Genomic DNA, 6,000 nt, shown 5'->3' with positions numbered 1-6,000 from the left:
ATCGAGATAATACAGACAGTACATCTGAACATCCACGCACACCATCCCTTGCAGAACAACCTGAAAAGCTAGCCATCACCTTCCTCATCACCGTCACCTTCCTCATCTTTACCAGTGGCCATCATTCTGGCCCCTCCCAAGGGCTACATCTCACTCTCTCCTCTACTGCCCTGGGTTGCCACTTTTATAATATGTTACACTGATCTTTTCAACCATGTCTAATGCATATTCAGTAGAGGTTTCTCCCCTCTTCCTTATTTGTATTTACTTCCCTTACCAACGTTAAGGTGTCCTTCTTGTATAGGTTAATTCATTTATTATTTCACCCCCATTATCGTATACATCAATTTGGTACCATGGCACTCTTGCGGTCAGAGTCCAAAACCTTCCAGAAGCTGGTGTCAGTTCATGTTCTGTGATTGGATGAGGGAATGAACAGCATAATTGCCACAGTTACAAATTACCAGGCAGCTGTTTCCAACCAGCACATATATTTTTAGTGTGAAAGCATTACACAAAAACAACAACAACCTACAGCAGAACAACCAAATAACCTACCCACATGCTAAAGGGCATATCAGGAATCACTCCTGATTCCAACCAAGGTGTCAGTCCTTCTAAACCCACAACCACTGTGTTTTTCTCGTGGGTCATAACTGCTACAGAATCAAAACAAATAGTGCAGTCTTTCCTTTATATAGCTTGGGCCTTTAATCTTGCCCATATGTAGTAGGTGATACGAACATAAGAATGGCCACACTGGGTATGTCGATATGTGTACTAATGTGACCCCCAATTACAATATAATTGGAGTGACTCAAGTTATTTATAGTCACAATGCCTAAATGAGCTAGAGAAATATGATGAATTCCATACAGGGAAACTGAGGCACAGAGCTATTAAGTGATTAGTTCAAGTTCACACAAGGAGTCTGTGGTGCAGCTGGGAACCAGGTCTCCAGCCAGAGTTCTAACCAGAAGCCTAGTCTTCCCTCCCTCTCAGCTCTAGGTCAGCTACAAACTAACCTGAACCCCTCCCTCTTCCTTTGGGCTGGTTTCTGATTAACCTTCCCTAGCTGCAGCTGCTTTCAGAGGTGTGAAGTTAATTTTACTGTGAGCAGCAACAGCTGAGAACGTCAAATTCAGTCGCCAGAGGAGAAATCATGGGCACGTGTTGCATTATCAGCATTTGGTTGTTTATTCACCTAGGTAAGAAGTCTGGGGCTCTTCAGAGCATCCTAAGGAAACCAGGCACCCAACTCTCACTCAGCTCTAATTCTAAAACGGTTCCTAACCCAAACACTAACTCTAAACAGCTACCCTAACACTAAACTCTATCCCTGACACTATCCTTAATTTACCTGGGGTTGGGCACCTAAACCTCTTAAATGCCTTTGAAATACCCACCTAAAGTGCAGCACACCTGAAACCTTCTCTGTGGGTCAAGTGCAATGGAACTGATGCCCCTGAGTTTAATTCTTGTGTTGCAGGTGTGGTGCTGGATGACTCGGTCCAGTCCAAGGACCCACAAGTGTCTGGAACAGAAGGAGACCATGTGACCCTCAGTTGCTCCTACACGACCAGCTATCCCGGTTCCGTCTCTCTCTACTGGTACCGTCAGTATCCCAACCAAGGCCCGCAGTACACTCCCCAGAGAGGTGCAAAGGGAAACACGTACCATCATAGTGCAGATTTTGCCCAGCAGAGGTTTTCTTCCCAGGCCGATGACAGCTCCACAGTTCTGAACATCACAGCCCTGGAGCCTGCAGACACAGCGGTGAATTACTGCTCCTTGCATAGGGCACAGTGACAGAGCCACATGGCAGAGCTGGGCAAAAGCCCTCCTTGCCTTGCTGCAGCTGAAGTTAGGCACACTGAGGCTGGAAGTAGCGGCCCTTGGCTTATTTGTTATAGTGTGAAGAAACTCATAATTAGGAGTAGTTTTGGTGTTGTCCAGGTATTCCTTCCAATTCCTCCCAAAAGCAAATTCCTGTGCAAACATAAAAAAACATAAGAACGGCCATACTGGGTCAGACCAAAGGTCCATCTAGCCAAGTATGCTGTCTCCTGACAGTGGCAAGTGCCAGGTGTCCCAGAGGGAATGAACAAAACAGATAATCATCAAGTGATCCATCCCCTGTAGACCATTCCCAACTTCTGGCAAAATAGGATTATTAGAGACACCATCTCTGCCCATTCTGGCTAATAGACATTTATGGACCTATCCTCCACGCATTTATCTAGTTCTTTTTTTCATCCTGTTATAGTCTTGGCCTTCACAACATCCTCTGGCAAGGAGTTCCACAGGTTGACTGTGTGTTTTGTGAAACAATACTTCCTTTTTTTGTTTTAAATCTGCTGCCCACTAATTTGATTTGGCGACCCCTAGGTCTTGCATTATGTGAAGGAGTAAATAACACTTCCTTATTTACTTTCTCTACACCAGTCATCATTTTATAGACCTCTATCAGTTTTATAGGCCTCCTTAATATTTGCATTAAAATATCACCCTTGGAGAATATAAATGGGATGAAAGTAGTTGGAGAATTTTTTTTCTCTGTTTACACTGGGGTAATAGTAAGAAATGTAATGTAAAAAAATTCCATTTGTCATTTACTACGTGTTAAAATGTGGATGGAATATTCTAATAAAATATCCTAAATTTTGAATGTGTGTGGTAGGGTTAAGTTAAATGTTCCAACTGTCACAGAGTCAGATCACTATTAAAACATAAAACAAAGCTTGCTTGCTAGCAAGGGTTGTTAGAGAACTATTGATCACGTGTATTTTTTTTAAATAACGCGCAGGATTAAAGCAATTCTCTCTATAAATACTGGGGGAAACAAAGGTTTTATCATCGACAGCTATTTGGTAAAAAGTATTTTAACCGGGGTGGGGGGAAGAGAGAGACAAAAATGGGAGGGGAGTATCATAAATATAAAGGGAAGGGTAAACCTCTTTAAAATCCCTCCTGGCCAGAGGAAAAATCCTCTTACCTGTAAAGGGTTAAGAAACTAAAGGTAACCTTGCTGGCACCTGACCAAAATGACCAATGAGGAGACAAGATACTTTCAAAAGCTGGGAGGAGGGAGAAAAACAAAGGGTTTGTGTCTGTCTGTGTGAGGTTTTTGCGGGGGACAGAACAGGAATGGAGTCTTAGAACTTAGTAAGTAATCTAGCTAGGTATGTGTTAGATTATGATTTCTTTAAATGGCTGAGAAAATAACTGTGCTGAATAGAATTAATATTCCTGTCTGTGTGTCTTTTTTGTAACTTAAAGTTTTGCCTAGAGGGATTCTCTATATTTTCAATCTAATTTCCCTGTAAGGTATCTACCATCCTGATTTCACAGAGGTGATTCCTTTACTTGTATTAAAAGTCTTCTTGTAAGAAAACTGAATGCTTTTTCATTGTTCTAAGATCCAAGGGTTTGGGTCTGTGGTCACCTATGCAAATAGGTGAGGATTTTTACCAAACCTTCCCCAGGAAGTGGGGTGCAAGGGTTGGGAGGATTTTGGGGGGAAAGACGTGTCCAAACTATGTTTTCTCAGGAATCCAGATAAAGTTTGGTGGTGGCAGTGGAAGTCCAAGGGTAAAATAGTTTGTACCTTGGGGAAGTTTTAACCTAAGCTGGTAAAAGTAAGCTTAGGAGGTTTTCCTGCAGGTCCCCACATCTGTACCCTAGAGTTCAGAGTGGGGAAGGAACCTTGACAGGGAGTCAAGTTGTAGAAAAAGACAAACAAATATTAAAATAATTGTTGTAAAACCGTGGCAGGGAATTTCAAAGGAATCTGAGTTAGGCACCCAACTCTCACTGAATTTCTCCTTTGAAAATTCTAGATTTCATTGTTAAAATCTACTCACTTGGATGATTCTTCTTTGGAATGATACCGCAGTGCTTCGAGATATCTATCCTCACAATGCCCTAGTGAGGGAGAGAAACGCGACCTTCTCTCTTGCACGGTTAGGGAAAGGGAGTCACAGAGATATTAACTGCTTTACCCAAGCTCATAGAGGGGGTCTGTAGCAGAGCTGGGAACAGAAGCCAGGTCTCCTGTATTCCAGTCCAGAGCCTTAACCACCAGCGTATGCTTCTCACCCCAGTGTCACCACTTTGTCAGCTGCAGACTGAGCAGGACTCACCGCGTTTCCTGTGTCTGTAACGAGTTTCCCAAACCTCCTCCCTCCCCCACTAGGCCGGATTCTGACGAACCTTCCTCAGTTGTAGCTGCCTGCAGAGCCCTGAAGTTTAGATTCCTCTTAGCAGCAGCATCAGGAGCTTCCCGCTTAATCACAATAAGAGAAAAAAATCATGGAGCCATATTATATATTCAGCATTTGGCTATTTAACTACCTAGGTAAACAGGCTGGGGTTTCTGAGGGGTGTTTAGGAAGTTAAAATTCCCACTACCATTCAATCCTCTATGGAACCCTGACTCTCATCCTGACCCTAAACCCTTAAACTGACCCTAAATCGAACGGCAATGCCAAACCCTTACCTTTAGCCCAGCCCTAAATCTGATTTAATCGCCTTTGGGCACTTAACACCCTAAGCGTCTTCAAAATTGCCAGTCTCACACGGCAATTTACCTGGAGCCGCCTCAGTGAGTCAGATACAAGTGAAATGATGCCCTTAAATTCCTTTGTTTTGTTGCAGGTGCTGCTCTGGGGGACTCGGTCCAGTCCAGGGAACCCCACCTCTCTGGAAGAGAAGGAGACGCTGTGACCCTCACTTGTTCTTATGAGACCAGCTCTACCGGCTACGTCTATCTCTACTGGTACCGCCAGTTTCCCAACCAAGCCCCGCAGTACATTCTCCGGAGAGGAGTGAAGCAGGCCAGAGGTCAGAGTCATACCGCAGAGTTCGCCAAGAAGAGGTTTTCTTCCCAGGCTGATGACAGCTCCACAGTTCTGAGCATCGCAGCCCTGGAGCCGGCAGACACGGCGCTGTATCTCTGCGCCCTACGTCTGGCACAGTGACAGAGCCACATAACAGAGCTGTACAAAAACCCTCCCAGCCCTGCTTCACTGGATGTTCAGAGATTAATGCTGCTTGCAGATCTCCGGCGGGGACTCCTTCCACTATGTACAACCACATATTTTGGGAAGACGAGAGGACCTCAATGTATTTGTCCTAGCTCCTCCCAAGAGTCAAGTACTTATTTAAAGAGCTACATTCAGCTGTCACGCTTGGAGAATATAAAGTGCATGAGCTTAAATCAGGAAACATCTTAGACATTTCTCTCTACAGTTCTCCAGCGGGCCTCTCCGTGTGTAGTGTGGGACCAAAAAAATTGCTCATTTGTACTAAACTGCGGTGTGCAAATATGTGGATAAAAAATCTACACAACTAATGCAATTTTAATCTTTATTTGTGGTAAAAATAGACTGAAAATGAGTGAGAAAAATATGAAAAAATACTGTTTAAAAACCCTATTTGTGGAAAAATATGGGTAACACGTCATTTAAAAAATGCGATCAAAATACCTAATTAGAGATGTGTCTGACGGGGTGAAGCTGCCCTTTACCACGCCACCAAAGTGAAACGAGTATTCCAATCGGAGACAAATTCAAGTGATGGGCTGATTGGTTTGGTAACTGACATTCCAATGATATTGCCAAGAATGACCTTGAGCGGATCACTGCAGACTACGTGGCTCTGGGAAGAAGGATTAAGGAGTATGAGGCACAAGTGGTGTTCTCGTCCATCCTCCCCGTGGAAGGAAAAAGCCGGGGTAGGAATCGTCGAATCGTGGAAGTCAATGAATGGCTACGCAGGTGGTGTCGGAGAGAAGGCTTTGGATTCTTCCACCATGGGATGGTGTTCCAAGAAGGAGGAGTGCTAGGCAGAGACGGACTCCACTTAACCAAGAGAGGGAAGAGCATCTTCGCGAGCAGCCTGGCTAACCTAGTGAGGAGGGCTTTAAACTAGGTTCACCGGGGGAAGGAGACCAAAACCCTGAGGTAAGTGGGGAAGCAGGATACTGGGAGGAAGCACGAG

Source organism: Lepidochelys kempii, chromosome 13 (genome assembly GCF_965140285.1).
Source record: "Lepidochelys kempii isolate rLepKem1 chromosome 13, rLepKem1.hap1, whole genome shotgun sequence".
NCBI classification, from domain to species: domain Eukaryota; kingdom Metazoa; phylum Chordata; order Testudines; family Cheloniidae; genus Lepidochelys; species Lepidochelys kempii.
This window is presented reverse-complemented; position numbering follows the sequence as displayed.